Source organism: Sorex fumeus, unplaced genomic scaffold (genome assembly GCF_029834395.1).
Source record: "Sorex fumeus unplaced genomic scaffold, SorFum_2.1 ptg000022l, whole genome shotgun sequence".
Lineage (NCBI taxonomy): Eukaryota > Metazoa > Chordata > Mammalia > Eulipotyphla > Soricidae > Sorex > Sorex fumeus.
The window spans coordinates 568,004-594,102 of record NW_026606079.1 but is presented as its reverse complement, the minus strand read 5'-3'; the positions used below and the strand labels follow the sequence as shown (position 1 = coordinate 594,102).

At 52.8% G+C, this 26,099-nt stretch overlaps 1 pseudogene; it reads left to right on the top strand.

Moving 5' to 3' along the window:
- The first annotated feature begins 24,792 nt into the window (after positions 1-24,792).
- Positions 24,793-25,687, top strand: LOC130023127 (histone H3, embryonic-like; annotated as a pseudogene).
- The last annotated feature ends 412 nt before the right edge of the window (positions 25,688-26,099 follow it).

Below are 26,099 nucleotides of genomic sequence, written 5' to 3'. Positions count from 1 at the left end.
CCCATAAGGTTCACTGAGCACCAAGAATGATCCCTGAGTGCAGAGCTAATCATAAGCCCTGAGCACTGCTGGGTGTAGCCCTAAAACAAAACATGAAACAGAACAATTGAAGTTTAACCAATCCAGAGTCTATTATAAGTCATTAAATTCCAGCCTCTTGTATCTTCACTTCATGGTAATCGTCATGGTTATCCAGGTAACATGATTATATATGCATATGAGATATGTATATGATATAATGTTTTTAAACATATTTGTAAACAAATTTTAGAAATTCTAGCCAGAGCAATTGGGCAAGAAAAGGATATGAAAGGAATCAAAATTGTAAAAGAAGTGAAACTTTATTTACTGAGGACAGGAACATACACATATTAAACCCTAATGACTTCTCAAAAAAAATCTAACTTTAAAATAATGTGTTCATTAATGTGTCAGGATACAAAATCAATAAAGGGGCCAGAGCAATAGTACAGCAGGGAGGGCGTTTGCCTTGCACACAGCCAACCCGAGTTTGATCCCTGGCATCCTGTATGATTCCCTGAGGCCTACTAGGAGTAATTCCTGGGCACAGAGTGAGACGTAATTCCTGACTGCCACTGGGTGTGACCCAAAAACCAAAAAAGAAAAAAAGAAAAAAAATGTACCTTAGAGGGGAAATCAATTGACCTTGAGGTAATTATGCTCAGTATGATAATAACAGGCGTGAAGGACTCAGAGGGACTCAGTCACTAGTGGGATGTAAGTCACTAAAGCTGGACATGGTCAGTTGATGCAAGCTGGCAAGAAACAACAGAATTAAGTCCTAGACTCAGAAGAAAACTAGGAGCGGGGCCTTTGCGGGGCTTTATGATGCTGGGGCTCTGGGGCTCAGGGACTGGCAATTACACATATGTCACAGGTATGAAGCTGGACCCCCGGAATTTCATCATTTTGTAAACTTATGGGGAAAGGACACTTACATTTAATTCAAATGTAAAATGCAGAACCCAAAATCCAAGAAGACAACCAAGGAGTGTCTAGAATCTACATTCTTAGGTTTGGTGACATTTTAGATGTTGAAAGAAAGGAAATTCCCTTTTAGATATACTCAGGAAAGTAAAAAAAGGATGGATCAGATGTCATCCCAGCCGAAGCTTCTGTTGAGGGAAGGACAGAGGAAGGAGAACATGCAGCTGGAGGAGATGCTTGCCAAAGACACGTGTGACGCTGTCATCCAAAGACATGAGTGACGCTGTCATCCAAAGACATTGTGACGTCATCATCCAAAGACGCACATGACACTGACATCCAAAGACATGCATGAAGCCGTCATCCAAAGACATGCGTGACACTGACATCCAAAGACACGCATGACGCCATCATCCAAAGACACACGTGATGCCGTCATCCAGACACGTGATGCATCATCCAAAGACACGTGTGACACCGTCATCCAAAGACACGTGTGACGTCATCATCCAAAGACACGCACGTGACACTGTCATCCAAAGACACATGCAATGCAGTCACCCAAAGACACACATGATGCCGTCATCCGGAAAGAACCACAGTGAGGAAACAATTCAACCGTGGCACAACTAAACCCTTCCCAGGTACCCAGGCTGTGTCCAGGACAGGTGCAGACTGTACAGCTGCTGTTGTTGTTGCTGTTGCTATTTGGGGCCTTTTGTTGTGTCTGAGGGCTCTCTCCTAGCTCTGTGCTCGGGGCTCATCCCCCCACCCCCAGCCCACACAAAATTCCCAACCTTTCTCCAACCCAACCTCATGAGCCGTCCACAGCCCACAGCCGCACTTCTATGGTGTGTGTCTAAGACTCTTGTGCTCTTGCAGGCCCGCAGAAGCCCAGATTCACGACACACCACGCTGCCCGCCTCCTCTCCACACAGGGAGGGGTGCTTGGCCTCCACACGAGCCCCCCCCCCCGACTCCCAGCTTTGGCGGGGACCTGCCCTTCCTCAGCCCACCCCTCTCATCCCCATTGAGAGCACTGTGCCGTGAGCCAGGCCCCGGCAGAGGTACCACACCTACTTGTCCCAGAGCTCTGGGCTGGGGCTCCCTGTGCCACCCCACGGGCAGCACCACGGGGTGTGGCAGAGAAGTCTCAGGTAGGAAGTGCGAGAGGCTTGGCATGAGTCACAGGAAGGGGCCAAGCCAGGTCCTGGGTCCTGCCCCTCTGTCAGTACACACACACACACACACACACACACACACACACACACACACACGCCCCTTGCCTCCACAGAGGACGCAACTGTCTCACACGTGTGAACAGCCTTCCTGCATTGGGGCTCAGTGGGTTCTGTTGTCCCATGAAGTGTTTCATGGAGACCGAAGAGGGGAAACTGAGGCAGGCCCTGGTGGGAGGGGGTAGTATTTCCTAGGGGGAGGCCTGGGCACAAAGCAGCAGCTCTTTCCTGTCACTTCAAGTCAGCTTCCTCGAGGCTGCTTCAGGAACCCGCCAAGCTCCGGGGCTCTGTGGGATGAGCCGTTATTGAGCACCTGCTGTGTACTCATCTGTGGGCGGAGCGGCTGTGCTTCCAGCTGGTGGGGGATGTCTGCGCAGAGCATTGTCTGGGCATCCAGGGGGTCCTGGGCAGGGAAATACATCTGAGGAGAAGGCGGGTGGGGTGATGCTGATGGACTGGCCTGGTAGAGACAGAAGCAGGGAATCAGAGAGGGGGATGGCACTTGGAGAAAAGGGGAAGGTGTGGCCGTGCAAAGGTCCTGGGGCAGACACTCCATGTGTGCCCATGGTGAGGAGGGGAAGTGGTGTGGGGTGTCTGCATGATGGCAGGGGGTTCTGGGGAACCTGGGGAGTTTAAGCAACAGAACAGGTGGGTGCCTGGGTAGGTGGATGGGGGGCTCTGTCAGTCTGTCTGCGAGGACACAGGCTGGGCCAGGGTAGGTGGAGAGGGCTCTGTGTGTCTGTCTGTCAGTCTGTCTGTGGGACACAGACTGGGGACGGAGGGGCTGAAGAGGTGGGGGTCTCCAGATTTCAGTGAATGAACTGGAAGGGAAGTTTCTGTCTCGGGGGCACTGGGGTCCAGTGTGGAGCGTGTCCCCTGGACCAGCACTAAATCCTGGCCTGGGAGCAGGTTCAGGGAGGCTGGGGGCACCGACCTCTGCTCACAGTTGCCCTTGCTCCATGGACACACATGCTGGGGAGGCAGGGGGCCGCCCTGAGCCCTTTTCCAGCTCTGTCCGGCGGTCCCTAGGGTGGGGACCCTAACAACTGCCTCTCTGCAGGCGCCCGGCAGCCCAAGTTCAGCCCCGAGTGCTTCGGGCCCTGAATACCTGCTACAGCCCCAGTCTGGCCCCTGGCACAAGTCTGCCTTGGTTTCCCCACAAGCTCACAGGCATAACTCCTCTGGCCTCTGGGAGGGCAAGGGTCAGGTTACTGGGCCTGGGTACTCAGGAAAGGCCTGTGTGGGGCCAGGGTGCGAAGCTTGGGTGAGGGGTCAGGATGTGGGGTCAGGGTGAGGGGTCAGGGTTTGGGTCTGGGTGCGGGTCTGAGCGCAGTGTCAGAGTATGGGGCCTGGGTGCAGTGTCTGGGCACGGGTATGGGCGCAGGGTCTGAGCGTGAGACCTGGGCGCGGGACTGGGTGCGGGGCCTGGGTGCGTGGTCTGGGCACGGGGCCTGGGGGGGTCAGGGAGCGGGGCCTGGGCGCGGGTCTGGGTGCAGGGTCTGAGCGCGGGGTCAGGGCGCGGGTCTGGGTGTGGGGCCTGGGTGCGGGGTCTGGGTGCCGGATCTGAGCGCAAGACCAGGGCGCGGCGTCAGGGCGCGAGGTCAGGGTGGGGGGTCTGGACGCAGGGTCTGGGTGCGGGGCCTCGGTGCTGGGTGTGGGGCCTGGGTGCGGGTCCTGGGCGCGGGGCCAGGGCGCGGCGTCAGGGCGCGAGGTCAGGGTGGGGGGCCTGGACGCAGGGTCTGGGTGCGGGGTCAGAGCACGGGGCCTGGGCGCAGGGTCTGGGCACGGGGCCTGGCGCCAGGCGGGGCGGCGAAGCCAAGTGGGTGCCTGGCCTCCCGCAGGGCTGCCCAGGCCTGACTCATCAGCGTCTGCAGAAGCCAAAAGGCCAATTGCGGCCTTTCAGAACCGTGATCCGCAAAGTAGAGCCTCCGCCAGTCAGGCCGCGCGGAGGAGCCGAGGGCTGGGGAACAAAGGGGGGAACAAAGGGCGCCTGCCCCCCTCTTCCCCAAATAACCTGCTCGTGCGCGAACGCCGCGGGGGCTCCCTGGCGGCCCGCACCTCTGGGTCCGCGCCAAGGGGCTTCTTCGGGGCGCGCAGCCGCCCCTGAGGCCGCGTCTGCCAAGCGCGCGCCTGGCACTTTCGGGGGGACCAGCCCACACCTGGCTGCCCCGGACGCCCCCCAGCTCGTCCTCTTGTTTCCGGGCAGCTAGATGGCCACGCGTGAAGGCCAGTGCAGGTGACCTGACACAGGCCCCAGGGCTCCTGAGGGAGGCTGTGTGCGTGTGGGCACCCCCCCCACACACACACCACCCAACCGCTTCTACAAGGATGCACAGAGCACGGAGGGAGGACAGAGGCAGCAGGCAGAGATGTGCTGCAAGGCTGCAGAGAACCCGGGCTGGAGTGTCTCTGCCCGGCCCCCCTCCACCCTACAGGGAGGCAGGGCCGCACCATGTCCATCAGCCCCCGCTGGCCCCGCTGTTGGGGTCAGCCCACCCCGGAGCACTCGGCTGTGGGAGCAGAAGGAGGATTATTTCTTGGCTCAAGGACAAAAGTTAAGTTTGTGGCATAGAGATCCCAGCTCTGAGCAGGTAGGGGTTTGCTTTGCTCACAGCTCACCAGGGGTCATCCCCAGCGGCCCTTATGGTCCTGAGCACAGCCGTGAGTCACCCCTGCACATCCCAGGGTGTGGTCCCCAAACAAACACAAAAACACCCCCACAGGCGACTTGGAATGTGCCCAGGGACATAAAGGCCCCCGGTGACAGAAGCCAGACCCCCAAGGACTGTCATCTTGAGCTGGGACAGCGGAGGCGTGCTGAGGAGTATTAGGGGTCTCTGTGCCGGGGGATCAGGGGCCACTTGAGCACCAGGACACTGGCGCACTTCAGAGCCGGCTGCCGGGCTGCCCTGAGGCCCAGAGCAGGTGAGACTGAGATGCCAGCCCCTGGCAGACAGATGGGCCTGCTGGGGACTCTGCGGGCAGCGCCTGGAGTGGCCAATACTGAGCCACTTGGGTCACGGGCATGTAAAATCAGCAAAGTCAAAAACTAGAAATTGAGCTTCCATATAACCCCGCAATACCACTTCTTGGAATATATCCCAAAGGTGCAAAAAAAAAAAAGCTTAGTAGAGGAGCTGGAGTGACAGCACAGCGGGGAGGGCATTTGCCTTGTAAGCAGCTGGCCCAAGTTCGATTCCCAGCATCCCATATGGTCCCCCAAGCACCGCCAGGAGTAATTCCTAAGAGCAGAGGCAGGAGTAACCCATGTGTATCGTCAGGTGTGAGTCCCCCCCCCCACCCCCCAAAAAAAGAAAAAAAAACAGTAGAAATGACATCTGCACCTGTATGTTCATTGCAACACTGTTCACGATACCCAGAAGGTGGAAACAACCCAAGTACCTGAAAACAGATGACTGGTTAAAGAAACTTTGGACTTCTGTTCAATAAAGCACTGGAAGTACTTGCAATAGCAATTAGGCAAGAAAAAGACATTAAAGGCATCCAGGTAGAAAAGGAAGAAATCAAGCTCTCACTATTTGCAGATGATATGATACTCTATCTCGAGAACCCTAAATCCTCTACCAAGAAACTCCTAAAATCTTGTACAGTAAAGCTGCAGGCTATAAAATCAATGCCCAAAAATCCATGGCCTTCCTATATGCAAATAGTGAGAGAGAGAGGAAAGTGACATGAAAAAAATAATCCCGTTCACAATTGTGACCCAGAAAATCAAATACCTCGAAATCAGCCTAGCTAAAGAGGTAAAGGACCTCTACAATGAAAACTACAAAACACTACTCCATGAAATAAAAGAGGACACAAGGAAATGGAAACATATCCCCTACTCATGGATAGGAAGAATTAACATTGTCAAAATGGCAATACTCCCCAAAGCATTATACAGATTTAATGCGATCCCTATAAGGATACCCATGAAATTCTTCAAAAAATGGATCAAGCACTCCTGAAATTCATATGGAACAACAAACACCCACGAATAGCTAAAGCAATTCTTGGGGAAAAGACATGGGGATGCATTACCCTCTTCAACCTCAAACTCTACTACAAAGCGGTAATGATTAAAACAGCATGGTACTGGAACAAAGGCAGGTCTGTAGACCAATGGAACAGGCTGGAATATCCCTACACACAACCCCAAATGTATGAACATCTAATCTTTGATAAAGGAGCAAGAAATGTGAAGTGGAGCAAGGAAAGCCTCTTCAACAAATGGTGCTGGCATAACTGGACAACATGCAAAAAAATGGGCTTAGACCTCGACCCAACACCATGCACAAAAGTCAGATCAAAATTGATTAAAGATTTCAACATCAGGCCAAAATCCATAAGATACATCGAAGACAAGGTCGGCAAAACCCTCCAAGATATTGAAGCTAACGGTATCTTCAAAGACAACACTCCACTGACCAACCAAGTGGAAACAGAGATAAACAAATCGGACTATCTTAAATTAAGAAGCTTCTGCACCTCAAAAGATATAGTGACCAGAATACAAAGACAATCTACAGAATGGGAAAGAACATTCACCCAAAACCCATCTGATAAGGGGTTGATATCAAGGATATACAAAGCACTGCTTGAACTCCACAAGAAGAAAACACCTAATCCCATCAAAAAATGGGGTAATGAAATGAATAGAAACTCCCAAAGAAGAAATCCGAATGGCTAAAAGGCACATGAGAAAATGCTCTACATCACTAATCATCAAGGAGATGCAGATCAAAACAACAATGAGATATCACCTCACACCACAGAGACTGGCACACATCCAAAAGAACAGGGGCAACCAGTGTTGGTGCGGATGTGGTGAGAAAGGGACTCTCCTTCACTGCTAGTGGGAATGCCAACTGGTCCAGCCCTTTTGGAAAACAGCATGGATGATTCTCAAAAAATTAGAAATCAAGCTCCCATTTGATCCAGAAATACCACTCCTGGGAATATATCCTGTAGAGGCAAAAAAGTATAGCCGAAGTGACATCTGCACTTCTATGTTCATTGCTGCACTGTTCACAATAGGCAAAATTTGGAAAAAACCCAAGTGCCCAAGAACAGATGACTGGTTAAAGAAACTTTGGTACAGCTGTTAGAAAAGATGAAGTCATGAAATTTACATACAAATGGTACTACATGGAAAGTATCATGCTAAGTGAAATGAGTCAGAAAGAGAGGGACAGACATAGAAAGATTGCATTCATCTGGGGAATATAAAATAACAAAATAGGAGACCAACATCCTAGAATAGTCGACATAGACTATTACAGGAGGCTTACTCCATGGCTTGAAGGCCAGCCACACAAGCTATGGGAAAAGGCAGCTCAAGCAGAGAAGGGAACACCAAGCAAAGGGTGTTGGGAGGATTCTCCCAGGATGATGCTGAAAGTAGATTATAGACCGAACATGTTTGCCACTCAATGCCTCTCTTGCAAACCTTAGCAACCAAAAGGAGAGAAAGAACAAAAGGGAATGCCCTGCCACAGAGGCAGGATGGGATGGGGGTATGAGAGGGGAGGGAGGGGTTACTGGGACCATTGGTGGTGGAGAATGTGCACTGGTGGAGGGACGGGTATTTGATCATTGTATGACTGAAACTCAAACATGAAAGCTTGTAACTGTATCTCATGGTGATTCAATAATAAATAGCAGCAACTGTAGCACTGTCCTCCTGTTGTTCATCGATTTGCTCAAGTGGGCACCAGTAATGTCTCCATTGTGAGACTTGTTGTTACTGTTTTTGGCATATCAAATATGCCACGGGGAGTTTGCCAGGCTCTGCCGTGCGGGTGGGTTACTCTCAGTAACTTGCCGGGCTCTCTGAGAGGGGTGGAGGAATCAAACCTGGGTGGCCGCATTCAAAGCAAATGACCCTACCCATTGTGCTATCGCTCCAGCCCCAGCAATAAATAAAATAAATTTTAAAAATAAAATAAAATCAGCCCAAACTTCATCCCAAAGACCCTCACCCACCTGGGTTCCCAGGGGCACCCCACATCAGCTTCCACTGACTGACAAGCAGGCTCTGCAGTGAGGGTGTTCCCCCTTCCAACCTAGAATCTTCTTCCTGGACTTAAATGGCCTTAAGGAAATCCATTACCACCCCCACCTCCCTCCTCATCAGTCACATGATACAAAACCTTGGGTCCCTGGAGACCCACCACCCCAGCCAGAAAAGAGTGAGGTTGTGTGGCTGTGGATTAAACAGAACCATCGCCAGATTCTGGTCTACAAATGTCTGTCGCAGGGCTCTGGAGATGGTGCCAACACCAATCCCTGCATCAGTGCCCACTTCCCTCCACCCACGTCCAGAGTTTACTTGGTCATTTTATCGCTAGTAGTGCTCAGAGGTCACTCCTGGAACTCCAGTGGGGGGGTGGGTACCATATTCAGTGCCAAGGATCAAACTAGTCTTCGCCAGGTGTACAGGCCAGTCTGCCTGGCAGGGCTGGCACTGGGCACTGGGAAGGAAGGAGACCCACCCAGGCTCTCCCAGCAGGTGGGCCGAAAGGAGGGGTGCACAAGGGTGGGAGACCCAGGGACCACAGTCCTCTTCATCTTCTCCCCCTGTTTTTCGATGCTTATTGGTTGTCTCCTGCCTGAGAATTGTGTGCTCTGTATTCAGCTTGGATAGATATCTGAGGCATTGTGTGCAAATATTTTCTCCTGTTTAGTGGGGTGTTTTTTATTATTATTTTAGACCATTCTCCACATGCTCGGACGAGCCTCACACATGAAGGAACTGGCAGAGGAACCCAGGTATGCAGGACCTAGGGCTGAAATCTCCAAGCCTGCTTGGATCGGAACTGGGCCTCACCCACCCAGATCCCCCATCTTCCAGTAGCTAGATGGTTACACCCACCAACTGCCCCCGGTGCCATGTCATCCCATCAATGGCCAAGACCCAGAGACTATAAAACCGAGGTCCTGGAAGTACGTGGCTGCATTCATGGCCGCGTGACCTCTTATTGTCTAGTTCTCGCTCTTGGAGAACCCAGCAGGCTACCGAGAGTATCCTGCCCGCACAGCAGAGTCTGGCAAGCTCCCCGTGGTGTATTCAATATGCCAAAACCCAGTAACAATAATGGGTCTCATTCCGCTGACCCTGAAAGAGCCTCCAATGTGGCACCTGCTAAAATCTCAGGGCTGGAATAAATGGAGACGTTACTGGTGCCTGCTCGATGAACAACGGGATGACAGTGATCACAGTGATACAGTGATTATTTTAGCCTGCCTTTGTGAAAAAACTTTTCAGTTTAATCTAATGCAAGTTCATTTTTGCTTTGCTTTGTTGCACCAAAAGTTGTTTATTTGAGGTTTTATTCCTGCCCCCCCCCCCCCTTGGAGAGCCCGGGAAGCTACCGAGAGTATCTCGCCCGCACGGCAGAGCCTGGCAAGCTCCCCGTGGCGTATTCGATATGCCAAACACAGTAACAACAAAGCCTCACGATGGAGACATTACTGGGCCTGCTCGAGCAAATCGATGAGCAACGGGAGGACAGTGCAGTGCGGTGCTTTCTGGATATAAGACTGTATTGCTATGACCCACTCCACATCCCCAAGTTCTACTCTTGCTGTGTCCCATAAATTCTGATCTTGTGTGTCTTCATTCTTGTTCATTTTGAGGAATCTTTTTATTTCTTGTCTTCCTCCCTGGCCAATCAGTGTGTTAAAGTATGCCCTTCAGTTTTCAGATGTTAGAACTTTTCCTGGATTCCTTTCACAATTAATTTCTACCTTCATGGCATTGTAGCCTGAAAAAAAAGGACAAAAAGACCTGTACAAATTTTATTTTGTCACCTTCACATAGACTAGAATTGTGCTGAGCACTTGCTGTCTCCTGGGAAATGGTTTGTGTGTGTGTGTGTGTGTGTGTGTGTGTGTGTGTGTGTGTTTGCGCGCTGGAGAATGTGCCTTCAGCTCAAGTGCGGGGGAGGGTGGAGGGTATTCCTGTTTATGTCTTTTCAGCCCAGTCCTTCTGATTCCTCGTCGGATTCTTCGCCGAGGCCTCTTGTTTCCTTGCTGATCTTCTGTCCGATTGATCTGTTGGGTGAAGAGAGTGGGGCGGCACAGGCTCACACAGCTATTGAACTGCTGTCACTCTGTCTCCTCGGGTCTATAAACTGTTGCTTTATCAACTTCACATCCCGTCTGGTGGATACGCATTGAGACGCCCTCTTGAACTATCGATTCCTTATCTGATACACAATGCATCCTCCTTTGTCGGAGTGGGGGGCGGGGGTTAGGGCCACATCCAGCAGTGCTCATGGCTTACACCTGGCTCTGCACTCAGGGACCACTCCTGGCCGACTCAGAGAACCATACGGGATGCTGGAGATCAAGCCCAGGTTGGCCATATGCAAGGCAAGCGCCTCCCAGCTGGGCTATGGCTTCCGCTCTGGTCCTACCTCTTACCACTTTCTTTAGCTTGAAGGCTCTTTTGTCTGATATACATGTGACCATTCCTGCTCTTTGTCAGTCACGCTAGTCCTACCGGTAACTCTGAGTGGTGTGTCTATTCTGGGAATCCAAGGCCGCTCGTAGAAGCACGAGAAAGTTGCATCTTTGCTTGCTGGCCCCTCCAGACGCTCCCGAACTTTCGATGGCAGAGCTCAGTCCACTGGCATTCAGGGAAACTATTGATATAACTTTGTTTGCATTTATCTGTGAGGATGTTGGTTGCTTTTGATATTGGACCTAGGCCATTCAGTACCTCTAGGAGAACGGGTTTAGATGTGACAAATGTCCTCAGCTCTCCTCTGAGAGTTATCATTTCTTCAAATCTGAGAGATAAGGGCTGGAGAGACAGTACATGAGTTTGGGAATTCACCACATATCCGGCTGACCCTGGTGTAATCCTCTGGAACACATAAGGTCCCCTGAGCACCACCAGGAGTGATCACTGAGCACAGAGCCAGGAGTATGCCCCAAGTATGACCTGGTATGGTCCAAAACCCAGCAACACAAATAAGCCAACAAATCCGAATGATAAACTTGCAGGATGGGGGGCAGGGGGTTCCTGGTTGAAGGTGTTTTTCATTCTATACGGAGAACCCAGCAAGCTACCGAGAATATTCCGCCCACATGGCAAAGCCTGGCAAGCTACCCGTGACCTATTCGATATGCCAAAAAAAAAAAAAAAACCCAGTAACAACAAGTCTCACAATGGAGACGTTACTGGTGCCCGCTTGAGCAAATCGATGAACGGGAGGACAGAGCTACTTTGAATTGATCGCTTCCGTCTCTTCTTTCTTGTAGAACTTCATTTGACAAAACTAATGTGAGTCTTTCCTTGTCCTTTGCTGATTTAAGGAATCCGTCTTTTATTCGAGCCGTGCTGATCACAGGCGTTGGGTTGTTGCTCTCCTGGGCTTCCTTGCACTTGACTCTCTCTCTGGGCTCTGCGCACTGATCCGCCTCTTCAGACTTCAGGAGTTTTCACTTGCCTGTCAGCCTCCCCCCGCCCCCGCCCTCCCTTCCCTGCCTCTCCTGGAATCCCTGATTCTGAGGTCACTCCTCATGGTCTTGTCGCCATATCTCTCGCACAGTCTTTATATTTTCCCTGATCTCTTTTCTATTACCTCTTTTTCACTGATGGCGCTGAGTCCCCTGGCTTCTAGGTAATCGGCTCGATTTTCAGCTTCATCCATTCTGCCACGGAGACCTACTTCTTTACTTCCTTAATTTTTATTTGAATTGGGTTCTTTCATTTTTTTATTATCATTATTAGACTCGTCAAGTTTTTTTTTATTCTCTTTCAATTATTTTTTTTTCCGGATCACTAGATGTTACAAAGATTATTGTTCCAAAGTCTTCTTCGATTAATTTTAGAAAGATCTGGTCCCGATGAAGCCCGTCCTGGAATTCTGTTACCATAGAGGCAGCCATACAAATCCCTTCTTTTCTCTGTTCTGGCGTGGCATTAAACTAGCCACAGCTCCAGGCCTCTCCCACTGGTCAGGTGGGGTCCAACACCCTCTCTGGACCAGGCTTACATCAGGGTGGGGAGTCTGCACCATCTCCCTGCCCCGTGTGTGTGGTGGATCTCTGGCCACTTATGTCCCCAGAGGTGTCTCCGGCCAGGACACATCACTCCTTATAACCCCACGTGACCCAGTCAGTAGCAGCCTGTGTGAGTGCAAAGTTGGGCCTTGGGCACGGGGCAGGGCTGGGCAGTGCTCCTTATCCTGGTGAGTCCTTCAGGATCGGGTGGAGGGCTGAGGCCACTGCAGGGCTGCAGGGCTTCTATGGAGCTGGCTGTGGGGTTTCTAACGTCCCCCGCACAGGACACAAAGCTGTCCCTCTGCAAACTTACCATATTCCTAAGGAAAGTGCAGGACTGGCCCCACAGGCCATCCCAAAGTCCTGGGACCACCAGCGGGGTTCCAGTGGTGCAGAGCTCTTCAAAACAAGCCAGAGGCTCCGGGCTGTGGGGAGCACCAGCGGGGAAGCCTCCCGGCAACCTGAAGACGAAGATGAGAGTCAAGCTTCAGGGCCCCAGAAAAAGGACTAGACAGCAGCACAGGTGGGACCAGCCCAGGCACCCACAAATGGGTCAGAAGTCAGGGTCCCGGGCCAGAGACAGGGCAGCGGGGAGGACACTGGCGTTGCACGTAGCAGATCCAGGTTTGATCCCCAGCACCACATAGACCCCATGAGCACTGCCAGGAGTGTGAGTGCAGAGCCAGAAGTAAGCCCTGAGCACAGCCCTAGCGCCCTCCACCAATAAAGCAGAGTCAGACCTCCTGGGTCTCAGACCCTCCCTATCCGAACTCTGCGCTGTGTGGCTCTGAGCCAGTTATCAGCCTCTGTTCCCAGGCCAGATGTCACCCCACAGGGAGTGACCTCCTACCCCAGATGGGTGCATTCATGGAAGGGGGGGGGGAGCGGCCTCACCTGGGTCAGGGGCTGGGACGTGGCTCAGACAGGCACCACACAGGACGGGGTGGGCCTGTGGCACTTCCCACTGACTCTGATCAGTCCCACAAGTCCCTTTCCTCTGAGCCTAGCGTCAGCTCCAGGGGGCTGAGACCAAGGCCTGGGGGCCCAGCAGGCCTGCACAGTGCAGTAGGAGTCAGGGAGCCAGATGAGGGGCGTAGGGAACAGCATCAGGCAGGGAATAGCCCTTGCAAACACTCTTGAGTCGGAGGAGGGCTTGGTGGCAAGGCAGAGCACAAAGCAGGGAGAGCAGGGAGACCAGGTGGAGCCTTGGGGGACTCCTGGGGGTCTGGTCATTGTTTTAAAACCCCAGGAGGGGACTGGAGAGACAGGACAGCATCTAGGGCACTTGCCTGGCACTGGGGCCAACCCAGCACTCCATCCCTGAGCGCGGAGCCAGGAGTCAGACTTGAGCACAGCCACGTGTGACCCGCTCCCCCCCTCCAACAAACAAACAAAAACACCCTAAAACTGGGGTTCTGGAAGGTTCCAGCAGGTGACCAGGGCCCTTTCCTCCCCCTGGCAAGGGATGGAGCAGCGCCTGGAGCCACCCCCGCAGCGCCCATCTGGCCTCCCGGGGAAACTGCAAGGTGGGCTGGGCGGATCCTTTCTCCTCTGCCAGCCTGCCAGCCAGCGGTAATTACAGCTTCTCCTCCCCCCTCCCCCCTCCTTTATTCACCAGGCTCGTCTCCTGGACTCCCGGCAGGCTCAGGGTGGGGACTGGCAGGGGGGGAGGCGCGGGAGAGCTTCTGAAGCTGAGCCAGATGCCAGTGCTCCCCCGAATAATGAGGGGGGCTGGAGGATGATAAACAGCTTTTATTTACTAAGCCTATTGCCCATGCCAAGCACGGTTCCCGGAGTCGCTTCACGCACGTCGTGTCTCTGACTCCACGAGATGGAGACCACCCGGCCTGCATTCTACAAAGAAAAGGGGTGCACGGGGGCGGCCGGTGACCCGTCCAAGGCCCAACGTCCAGGCCGGTCCTCGGCCGAGCTCAGGGTTGCTGACTGATGTAGCTGCTATAACGGGGCGGGGTGAGAGCCCCACTGTGTGGCCACGCCCCCCCAACGAGGGCTGCACCCATTGGTCCCTGCCAGACACGCACCTGACTGGTAGCCAATCAACATGGTGGGGTGGGGCATACGTGGGCGGGCAGAGCCAATCAGATTCTCTTTCGGGAGACGGGGGCGTTCCCGGGGAGCAGGATGAGGAAGAGGAGGAGGACGGCAGACGTGAGGCTCCACGAGGGACCCAGAAAGACTGTCTCTGGCCTCTGGCTGTCCTGGGCGGGGGTCCCATCCTTTCCTGCCCTGCGTGGACCCAGGGAGACCCCGCAGATTGTCCAGGACCTTGGATTGCTTGCAGGTGCCTCTGGAGTTGGGAGGCCGCGGGCTGGAGATGCAGCCTGACATCTGACATCTCGGATGCCCAGAGCCGGGCCCCCGGGCCCCCACCCCAAGCCCGCAGACCCTCCACCTGCGCAGCTGTCGTCATTCATCTGGGCACAGCCGGTAACCCTGTCCACTCCATCCCCGCCCCAGGACCCTGGAGAGACCCAAGGAGACCCCCGGGAGCTGCCCCTTCCCTCAGAAGCCTGCAGTCTGATCCCAGCCTCGGGAGGTTCCTACTCAGGGATGCCCCTTTTCTCCTGGGGGCTGCCCTGACTGGCCAGTGCACCTTGACTGGGCAGGGCCAGGTGTTACTGACCAGGAGCCTGTCCCTGTGCTGGGGCCGGGAAGGCCTGTTGGGCTAATTCATTTCCAGGTTCCCTATGAACTCAAGAGCCAAGGAGGAGCACTGGCAGGAAGTCAGTCCCAGCCAGCACCCTAACTACAGGGGGAGGGGCGCCTGGAGGTCAGGCACCCCAGCAGGGGCTGCTTCCCCACTATTGGCCCCCCTTGGGATTCCCTTTGGTTGGGCCCAGACAGTGCCACCCCTGGGTCCCTCCTACACCCTGAGTCTGTCCTGACCCCACCCCACCCCACCCCCACTGCAGTCTCTGTCCTGCAAACCAGGGGAAGCCCCAAGGCCTGGTATCTCCTTCTGTCTCGGCCACCTGTGTGCACTCTCCAAGGAGTCCTGGTCTCCCTGTGCAATGTCCCCTGCCTGTGCATGAGGCCTAAATGCCCTCGTCCATGTGTCATGGCCACAGGCTGCCCTTTGGAGGCATGGGATGAAGGAACCTCAGTTCTGGGACCCCCCCCAAAAGCATGGATACTGCTTGTTAGAACCAGAGTGAGCACTGGCCTGTGAGCAGGGCTGGAATGTGGGTGCCTGGAAGCCTTGGGTAGCGGGCGACTCAGCTCTGAAGCCAGCACCTCAAGTGGCCCCTCTGAGTGACCAAGGTGGCCGGGGGATCCAGAGTCCCCGAACCCGACAGGGTTCAGGCCTCCTTGGGGATTCCCAAATATTACTCGCGAAAGGTCACAGGTTCACATGCCCACAACACCCCAGCCAGAATCCCACAGTAAAACAGCAGTTTCCTCCAGGTTCCATGAAGGACCCGCCCAGGCCTGTGCTTTCAAACTGGGGGGCTAAGTCCTGGTTTGGGGGGCAGAGGACCCATGTCACAGCCTGGCAGCTCTGAGGGGCCTCAGAATTCCGGTTCTCGTTTCCAGGCTTGGTGATAAGCAAAATGACCTTCAGCGTTGCTAGTTTGCTTGTGGACCCTCGCAGGGTGGTCCAAAGGGACGGGGGTGCAGATGGAGAGTGTCTGGTTACCCTGGTCACCTCATGCTGACCCTGCCAACCTAGCATGGTCCCAGACTCAAGTCCCCCATCTGGGGCCACAGCGTAAGCCTCCCAAGAGCTTCAGACTCCTCCCCTCCCGGGGGGTCACCACCTCCACCTCCCCACCTGGGCCTCAGAGGCCTGAGTTTCAACCCAAAACCTTCCCTCGCACCCCCAGCCCGGGAGGGGTGGCGGGCGCCGGTCCCACTTCTGGCCTTGTTCCTGGCACTGTATCAGGGATAAAGGCCTCATTCACAGCGGGGCCTGGTCAGGCGCGTGTGGGCACCCAGACTGCTGGCACCATGCAGTTCTGGACACGGACAAATGGGGCTTTGAGAACCTCCCCTGCTCAGGGCCCCGCGGTTCCAGCCCCCAGCCTCCACCTGGCACCGCCTGAGGCTCCCCTCTGCTCTACCGGGGGTGTTGTTATGCTCCAGGGGGGCTCCCTGCTGCCCCCGGCCTCACCCTGGAGTCCCCACACAGACTCCCCATTTGGTGGGCGTCGGACCTGAGGCAGTCTCCTGCTCCCCTGCCCGCGTCCAGGGACAACGGCCTTTGCCTCGAGTCTCCATGCCTGCCAGCTGCCCCCTGACATCTCCCGAGATGATTCTCAAACCGGGGCGATGCTCAGACTCAGGATTCTGGGGTGTCGCCGACACAGGAAGAGCCTCCTCCCTCGGAGGACCAGCCCCAGGATAACTGACACATGGACGGACACCCCCACTCACCAGGCCCCGCCCCCAAGGCCTGTGCCCAGAGCCCGGGTCAGCAAAGTTACAGTACAGGCCCCCAGGAAGGGAGAGGCTGAGACCAACCACACCCCAGCGCATGTCTGAGGGGCTCCCACACCACCCTGCTTCTGCCGAGAGGACCCGGGACCTCATTGGAAGCCGCCAGCCTCGACTGCAGCTTATTACTGCAAACAGATCACTGAAAACTGGGGGCACCCAGTATCACGTCCAGGGGGGCCTGAACCCAGAACGTCCAGTATCCCCATGGGCTCCCGGTCATGCTGCCTTCCTGATGTGCCAAGGCCCCAGGCACCCGCCCAGCGGCGTGTCTGACTACCATCCCTGCTTCTGCTGCGGGGTCCCATGGATGTGCAGCCTAGCTACAGCCCCAGCCCCCCACAGGGACCCCCCACTACAGGCACCCGGCCTGAGAGCCTGACTTCCCAACATTCTTGCACACACATACTGGTGGCACCCAGTGGCCGTCCCACCCAGGCAGTCAGCGCCCCTGGAACCCCCAGGCTCGAGTGTGGGCAGGACCCACTTCCAATGCGGAGAATGCGAGGAGACGGGGCCACGGTGGGCATGGCAGGGACCTGAGTGCCTCCTTGCTCACTGAGCACTGCCAAAAGTAAGCCGGAGCACCTCCACATGTCACCCCCAAACTACAAAACCCCATTGGCCACAAAGGGGCAGAAAATAAGCCATTCAGCGCAGGATCCTGCACCCTCTGAGAGGGTGCCGCGACAGACCTGCGGGTCCAGCAAGTCCCCATTCTGGGACGTGAGTACTGCCTTTTCGCTCACAGCTAAGAAGGGGGTCCTGGGGGCGGGGCTGCAGAGCGCGCCCATGGGACCGGCAGCCCCTGCCTGAGGCCACGTTCTCACAGAGGGTGAAATGCCCGGGCCAGCCAGGTCCCAGGGTAGGCAGTTAGGCCTGTGGGAAGCGTCAGTCTCCTCTGAAAGAGGAGCCGGGCTGGAGCCATAGCACAGTGGAAAGGGTGTTTGCCTTGCATGCAGCCAACCAGGGTTCGATTCCCTGCATCCCATATGGTCCCCCGAGCACCTCCAGGAGAGATTCCTGAGTGCATGAACCAGGAGTAACTCCTGTGCATCGCCGGGTGTGACCCAAAAAAGCAAAAAAAAGAGAGTGAACTGAAGAGTGGTCGGTATTTGTTCCCCCCACCCAATCAAATGGCCTGGAAGTAAACATTGGCAGGAATCCAGTCCCCATCGCACTTAGGGACACTTCCCAGGCTGGCTTCCGCCCGACCGACAGCTGGGTGCTGAAATGCGAAGGCCCCAGCAGGTCAGGTGCTTCGGGGTGGGGAGCATGGAACACGAGCCCCATTTGCTGCCCAAACGTGTGGACATCAGTGTCCTGCCACAGGCTGCCACGGGAGCAGTGGACGTGTGTCCTCAGGGTCACAGTAGCCGCAGTCGCTCGCGATGGCTAATTGCCAGCAGCAAACTAGAGAGCGTGGATGTGGCATGGCAGTACTTCAAGCCAGAGGCCTCCCCAGCCTGCCCACAGTGCCACACATGTGGGCAGGAGCTCACCACTAGCACGGGAAGACAGTCTAGGAAGGAGCCCGCAGCACACAGGGCTCCCGAAACCCCCTCACAGAAACCCCCCAGTGACAGGCGGTCGGGTTGTTCACAGATTCAGGAGTGCTGTAGAAGAGACTGCCACCAGGGAACGAGAAAATATAAGAAAACATCGATCAGAAATCACTAAATGGAAGAAACCAGCGGTGAACGAGAAGTCTCGGCAGAGGAGGGTCAGTGGCAGAACGGCCCCCCAAGAAACGCATCCGCTTGCCTGAGGATAGGGAACATTTGTCACTGTCACTGTCCTTCCGTTGTTCATCGATTTGCTCAAGCAGGCACCAGTAACGTCTCCATCGTGAGACTTTGTTGTTACTGTGTTTGGCATATCGAATACATCACGGGTAGCTTGCCAGGCTTTGCCGTGTGGGCGAGATACTCTCAGTAGCTGCCAGGCTCTCTGAGAGGGTCAGAGGAATCGAACTCGGGTCGGCCATGTTGGCTGCGTGCAAGGCAAACGCCCTACCTGCTGTGCTATCACTCCAGCCCAATAGGGAACATGAGACCACCAAAATAGAACTTTTGAGAGGTGGGACTGATAGGACTGTGGGGAGGGTGTGTGTCTTGCACACAGCCCACCTGAGTCCAATCCCCGGCATCCCATATGGTCCCCTGAGCACAGCCAGGAATAATTCTTGAGTGGAGATCCAGGAATTATCCCTGAGCACTGGTGGGTATGGCCCCAAAACAAAAGAACAACAGAAGCAAGAGAGTAATCAAGGAAAATGAAGGCTGTGGCCAGAGAGATAGCCCCGTGGACTGAACACACACTTCATATGAAGGCCGCCCGGGCTCAACCCCCAGCACTTGCATACGCCTCACCACTGTCACTATCACTGTCCTCCCGTTGTTCATCGATTTGCTCGAGCAGGCCCAGTAACATCTCCAATTTGAGACTTGTTATTACTGTGTTTGGCATATCAAATACATCACGGGTAGCTTGCCAGGCTTTGCTGTGCGGGCGAGATACTCTCAGGTAACTTGCCGGGCTCTCCGAAAGGGGTGGAGGGCCAGCCGCGTCCAAGGCAAACACCCTACCGCTGTGCTGTCGCTCCAGTCTCACCACTGTAGAGTGATTTCCAAGCACAGAGATCAGTAAACCCTGAGCATCACCCAATATGGCCCAAAACCCCCTCCCCCCCCAAAAAAAAAGAAAGAAAAAGAAATGAAGCAAATAAAGGATTTATGGGATAGTTTCAAGAGCAATAGTATACACATGGCAGGAGCTTGGGGAGAAGAGGAGAGAAGAGTGGAAAGATTGAAGAAATTACAGTCAAGAACTTTCATAGTCTGAGACCAAGTCATAGACCCAGATCCAAGAAGTTCAGAGAATTTCAAACCAAGTATCACTGTATCACTGTTATCCTGTTGTTTGTTGATTTACTCGAGCGGGCACCAGTAACATCTCTATTCATCCCAGCCCTGAGATTTTAGCAGCTTCCCCTTACTCATCTTTCCCAACGACTGGAGGCTCTTTCAGGGTCAGGAGAATGAGACCTGTTATAGTTACTGGGTTTGGCATATCGAATATGCCATGGGGAGCTTGCCAGGCTCTGCCCGTGCAGGTGGGATACTCTTGGTAGCTTGCCGAGTTTTATTATATATATATATATATATATATTTCTATGATTTATTTTCTACTGTCTGAACCCCATCAAACATGGTATGGTAATTATGGAAAATGGGTAGGAAGTGTCCCATGATGTGTCCAGAAAGTGGCCTGGAGTATGGCGGTGGTTGGGTAGTGGAGGTCGGCTGCCAGGACTGGGTCCCTTGGGGCGGGAAGGGCTCTCACCTTGCCCCCTCTGGGGTGCCCTGAGTGAAAACAGCCTGGCATGGAATCCAGTGGCATGGCTATAGGAGCCTCATTTTTTCATTTTTATTCAAACCAAATAAACCAAAAGAAATGCACAGCACCATGTTCTCATTAAAATGGCAAGAACCAAAGGACCAGAAGAGCAGCCAGAGAAAAGCAAACTTTCACTCACAAGCGACTCCCCAAAAGACACATGTCTGAGCTACCAAAGGAAACCCGACAGGCCTGAGGGAACGGCAGACCCTGGCCAACACGCTGAATTAAACAGACCCTCGACAAGAATAGTCTAGCCAGCAGACTGTCACCCAGGCTGAAGGAAAAACACACAGCTTCAGACTAGCCACAGCTGAAGAAGCTCATGGCCACTAAGCCAATAAACCAAGAACACTAAATGGTCGTTTGTAAATGGCAAAGAAGTCCTGTTAGAAGTATTAAGATGCTTCAAACACAGAACGTGGGAGGGAAGGCGGGCAATAACCGTGTCTCGAATAATGAACTCGGGCCTCCCTGGCTTTGAAGTTAATAAGGAATATAAGCCCCGAGTCCCAGCGGTGCACTGCACGGCCATCTCGGGGCAGACACACTCAGAGGCACGGACAGGAGGTCTGGTCACGCCTCTCCAAAGGGCAAAGAACACAGGAAGGAAAAGACTAAAGACAAACACTTGTGACCCATACGAAGAGTTGACAGTAAGTTACTTTATTTCATGAGTTCACGAAAAACCAGTGACCTGAACTGGCCGGTAAAAAGACACAGGTGGCCCGATGGGTGAGAATTTAACGTTTTCCTGGTTATGAGACACACACTTGTACCATCACGATGAACCCAGGCTCAGAGTCAAATGCCGGAAGTTACATGAGCTAAGAGCAGCCTAAAATGAAAGAAAGGGAAGAGGTGGAGCAAGGGTATATAGCCAGTCAGCCACTTGCCTTGCACGCAGCTGACGCAGGTTCGATCCCCAGCACCCCATCTGGTCCCCTGAGCATATGATAATCCGGGGACATGTACATCAAGAATAATGAGAACTCATGAACATATTCACCAAAGGCACAACCAAATGTATAAAGCAACGGACAACAGACTCGAGGAAAGATAGCAACAGAAACACAACAGTAATAAACGTTTTCCCCCTTCGCCCAACTCCTCATCACTGGATAGGCCAACCAGACAATAAATCCATAAGAAAATATTTGCCTTAAATGGAAAAGTAGAAGAGGTAGGCTTACTAGACATATGTTTGGGGCACATGTATATGAATAGGTCTCTCTCTCCACCACTAACAAGCTTGAGTTTACATTTTTTCCCCTAGCACCTGGGAACACGAGACATTCTTCAGGGTAAGACCACAGTCTGGGACACAAAACAAATGTTTAAAAACTCAATATAGAAATCATACCAAGTGTCTTCTTAGACCACTGTGCTTTGAAGATGGAAATAAATCACCTGCATACCAGAAGAAATTTGTGGAAAATCTAAACAGTTGAAAGTGAAATGATTTACTACAGAATATTTCTTGTTGATGGATTGGAAATTCTAACGTTATTAAAATGACCAATTTACCCAAGACACTCTACAGATTCAATGCAATTCCCATTGAATTCTACAGGTATTCTTGAAGGAAATAGGACAAATACTGCTACAATTTGTAAGGAGTCATAAATTTCCTTGAATGCCAAAGAAATGTTGATTGAAAAAAAAAAAAGAAGCGGGCCGGAGCAATAGTACAGCGGGTAGGGCGTCTGCCTTGCAAGTGGCTGACCTGGGGTTGGTCTCCAGCATGCTGTATGGTTCCCTGAGTCTGCCAGGAGCGATCTCTGAGCTCAGAGCCAGGTATAAGCCCTGAGCATTGCCAGGTATGACCCAAGAACCAAATAAGAATAATAATACCATATAATCACGTTCACGGTCCTCCCGTTGTTCATCGATTTGCTTGAGCAGGCCCAGTAACATCTCCTTTGTGAGACTTGTTACTGTGTTTGGCATATCAAATACGTCACGGGTAGTCACGGGTAGCTTGCCAGGCTCTGCCGTGCGGGCGAGATAGTCTCGGTAGCTTGCTGGGCTCTCCAAGAGGGGTGGAAGAATCAAACTCGGGTCAGCCATGTTGGCTGCGTGCAAGGCAAACGCCCTACCCGCTGTGCTATTGCTCCAGACCCATACCATACAATAGTAATATTTAAAGATAAAAAAGAAGATTGAAAGCATTGCATTCCCTGGCTTTAAAATATGTATAAAGCAATAATAATCAAGACAGTGTGGTACTGGCATAAAGGCAAAATGCTCAGTCTCTCCGTAAAATAGAATTGAGAGCCTAGAGGTGAACCTTCAGATACTGTCACTGTCACTGTCACTGTCCTCCCGTTGTTCATCGATTTGCTCGAGTGGGCCCAGTAACGTCTCCATTTTGAGACTGTTGTTACTGTGTTTGGCATATTGAATATGTCACAGGTAGCTTGCCAGGCTTTGCTGTGCGGGTAGCTTGCCGGGCTCTCTGAGAGGGGCAGAGGAATCGAACCCAGCTCGGTCTTCAGATACATGGACAGTTAAATCATGGCAAAGAACAGTGCATACGTGGAGCAAGAAAAGCGTCTCCATCCAAAAGTTTTAGAACACAGATGATCCACTTACAAAGAAAGATAAAATGGTACCAGATTTCACCCTATACAAATAATAATTAATTTAAAGTAGATTAAAAACCATTATATTAAGCCCTAATCCACAAACTACATTGAGAGAAAAGTGGGAGCATCTCCTCATGACATCAGCCCGAGAGGTCACGCTCCTCGATGATTCAACTCTTCATTGGCAAAGAAAACAAAAATAAACAGGACACAATAAACTAAAACATTTTTTTGCATGTGAAAGAAACCACAGTTAAAATTAAAAGATATGCTCCTGGTTGGAAATAAATATTTATACACCAGACTTCAACCCGAGAGCTAATATGCAAGATATAGAAAATACTCGTAAGCTCAACAACCAAAGCACCAACAACCCCATGAAGACGGAGCAGGCACATGTCCACGGAGTATGAACAGCTCTCCGGCTAATCCCAGGAAGAACTCGATGACACGGAACCTTCCCAGGGAGACTTGTCTAGGCTGACAACTCTGGGCCCTTCTGGGAACAGGCAGAGTCCCCTTATTGCCTAAGGGCTATCGACCGAGGTCACACCGACACCCTCGGCCGCAGAACCGGCCCAACACCCCAGCTAATCTCCAACAGAACAGTGGACTCAACAAACCAAGAGACCACAACAGTTGTAAACCATGAAACCGCAACGGGATTTTTTTTTTTTAAATACACGAGACAAAGGCTAAATACATTTCAATATTCTGCTGGCACACTCTCAGAGAAGTTCATGCATATTTCTTGGTCTTTCAAACTATTCTTAGCAGGGTTTTGTCTAGGTTTTATTTTTGTTTTTGTTTTTTTGAGCTGCTACAGCAGCTAATATTAAAAAACGGTCTCTTTGAGCTCAGGGGAATATTTTTCATCTTATTCTAAGACCACTGGTTCTAGGGCTCAGGGCTTTTGTCAAGTTTGAATTCTAACTTAGCTTCCAGGTTGCAATCATAAATCACTCCAGACCAAACAAAATTATCCCCCCAAAGAGTGGGGCAGGTATTGGGAGCGATGGTACATTGGGCAGGACACTTTATTTGCACGCTGCTGACTCAGGTTCCATCGCTGGCTCTAAAGAACATGAGGAGTGGTCCCTGAGCACAGAGCTGGGAGTAAGCCCTGAGCACTGTTTAAACTCAAAAAGCACACAGCTGCGGTGTCTCTGTCTCTCCCACTGCCCGAGTTCGGTAGTCTCATGCCACTTCCCCCACCCCGGGGAGGTCGATGGCGATGGACAGGCGAAGGAATGAAACGAGGGCCGGGCTGGTTGGTCTTAGTTGCAGTTTATTCCAGTCCTCTCTCCATTCATTCCTGTCTCCCTCTTCTGCTTCCCCCTGCTTCTTCCTCCCCCATGCTACTTCATTCTTCTTCAAAAGACATAAGGAGAGGAGAAAGGCAATATTAACTTACAACACAATTCCAGTGTCCTAGAAGGATCTGGCCTTACAAATAAACAGATACGGATTAGGGGGGAAAGCTGATTAACCGGTTGGGGAAGAGAACAGAGAGAAGTGGTCGCAGATAAATGAAGGAATGGGAGTGACTTGGGAGCACTGTGATAGGTGTAACCTGATAAACCTAAGGTCCTTGTGGAGAAAGGGAGAAAGGACAAAGCAATGTCATCCTACACACACTGCGACATGTGGCCCCTTCCCAGAAAAGTGGGGGGTAGGGGAAATTGTCAATGGTTTGGGGTTTTGGTTGTTTTTTTTTTTTTTGCTTTTTTTGCTTTTTGGGTCACACCTGGCAATGCACAGGGGTTACTCCTGGCTTTGCACTCAGGAATCACTCCTGGCGGTGCTCAGGGGACCATATGAGATGCTGGGAATCAGAGCTGGGTCGGCTGCATGCAAGACAAACACCCTACCCTCTGTGCTATTGCTCATCTTCAATGTTATTTTACTGAAATGATTATTTTTTTCTACAAGGGAGTTGGAGGCAAGATGGCACCGACGCCGGTCGAACCCCTCGCACTCTCCTGAACCCGGTTCACCATCTCGCTCTGGATGATGCGCGGCTCAGCACACCAGGCATGGAATTCCGCGTGTGATCCCTGCTGGACATCACCGGCTGCATTGAGGGATTTAGACAGAATGGTGTCTAAATATGTCTAAATGTTTTCCTCGCAGGGCGAGGAAAAACCATGGCGGCGGCCGCAGCATCACGGCCTCCCCCGGCTGGGCCGACTTACAACACCATCGAGCATGGAGCAGTGACAGTAGCGCACCCAGTGACTTATCCACTGCAGGACGCTGTCTGCCAGCCACCGAGTGACTTGGGACTCGGCACATGTGTTTGACCTGGCACGGACCCTGTGCAATGCGGTCTTGCTCTTCCAGCTATTCAACGACCTCTGGGCACACTCCATCCACCTCAAGGGGATAAACCTGGGGCCACAGATGCCCCAAGTGCTGCCTGGAGACACAGGCAGGTGCGTATTGTCAGTATGCAAATTGTTACAGTAGGCCTGGTCACCAGGAGCTTACATTCGGTAGACTGGGAACACCTGCAGGAACAATCAGAGATCACCCCAAAAGCCTTCATCCCAACCAGAGAGCCCAGAAAGCTACCAAGGGTATCCCGCCTGCATGGCAGAGCCTGGCAAGCTACCCGGGACGTACTAAATATGCCAACAACAGGAGCAAAAATGGGTCTCGGTTTCCTAACCCTGAAGGAGTCTCCAGCTGAGTTGGGAAGAACGAGAGGGCTTGTACTAAGCAGACGGCGCACAAGTCAACGGACGGGGAGGCACCCCGCAAGCAGCTGGCCACCAAGGGGGCCCACAAGAGCACGTTGGCCCAACACCGTGGCGCTGCTCGAGTCCGCCACTACCAGAAGTCCACCGAGCTGCCAGCTGCTGTTCCAGCGGCTGGTGCGTGAGATCACCGTAGGACTTCAAGACCAGCCTGTGCTCCCAGAGCTCGGCCATCATGGCACTGCAGGAAGTGGGCGAGGCCTTCCTGGTGGGGCTCTTCGAGGACACCAACCTCTGCGCCATCCACGCCAAGCACGTCACCGTCATGCCCAAGGACATCTAGCTGGTGTGCCGCATCCGCGGAGAGAGGTCATAAAGTTCATGATGCTAAAATCTCAGGGCTGGGACCAATGGAGACGCTACTGGCGTTAATAGATGATTAACGGGATGACAGAGCTACAGGGCTACAAGGTGGGTTGAGTGGGAAAGGGTCGTACTAAGCCAAAGAAGTCAGAAGGAAAAGACACACAGTAGGTGATCTTTACTGGGAATACAAAGAAACAAAGCAAAGACACAAATAATGCCCAGAGCAAACAACACCCAGACAGAGGGAGCAGAGGGGCAGACAGGGATTGTGGTGACACTTTGGTGGAAACATTGTAACCCTCAAACCTATAAGCCTTACTGTTTTGGTGGGAGGGGAAGGGAAGGAACTAAATCAACAAGAGAGTCTGCTGGTGAGTGAGCTCAGTCCC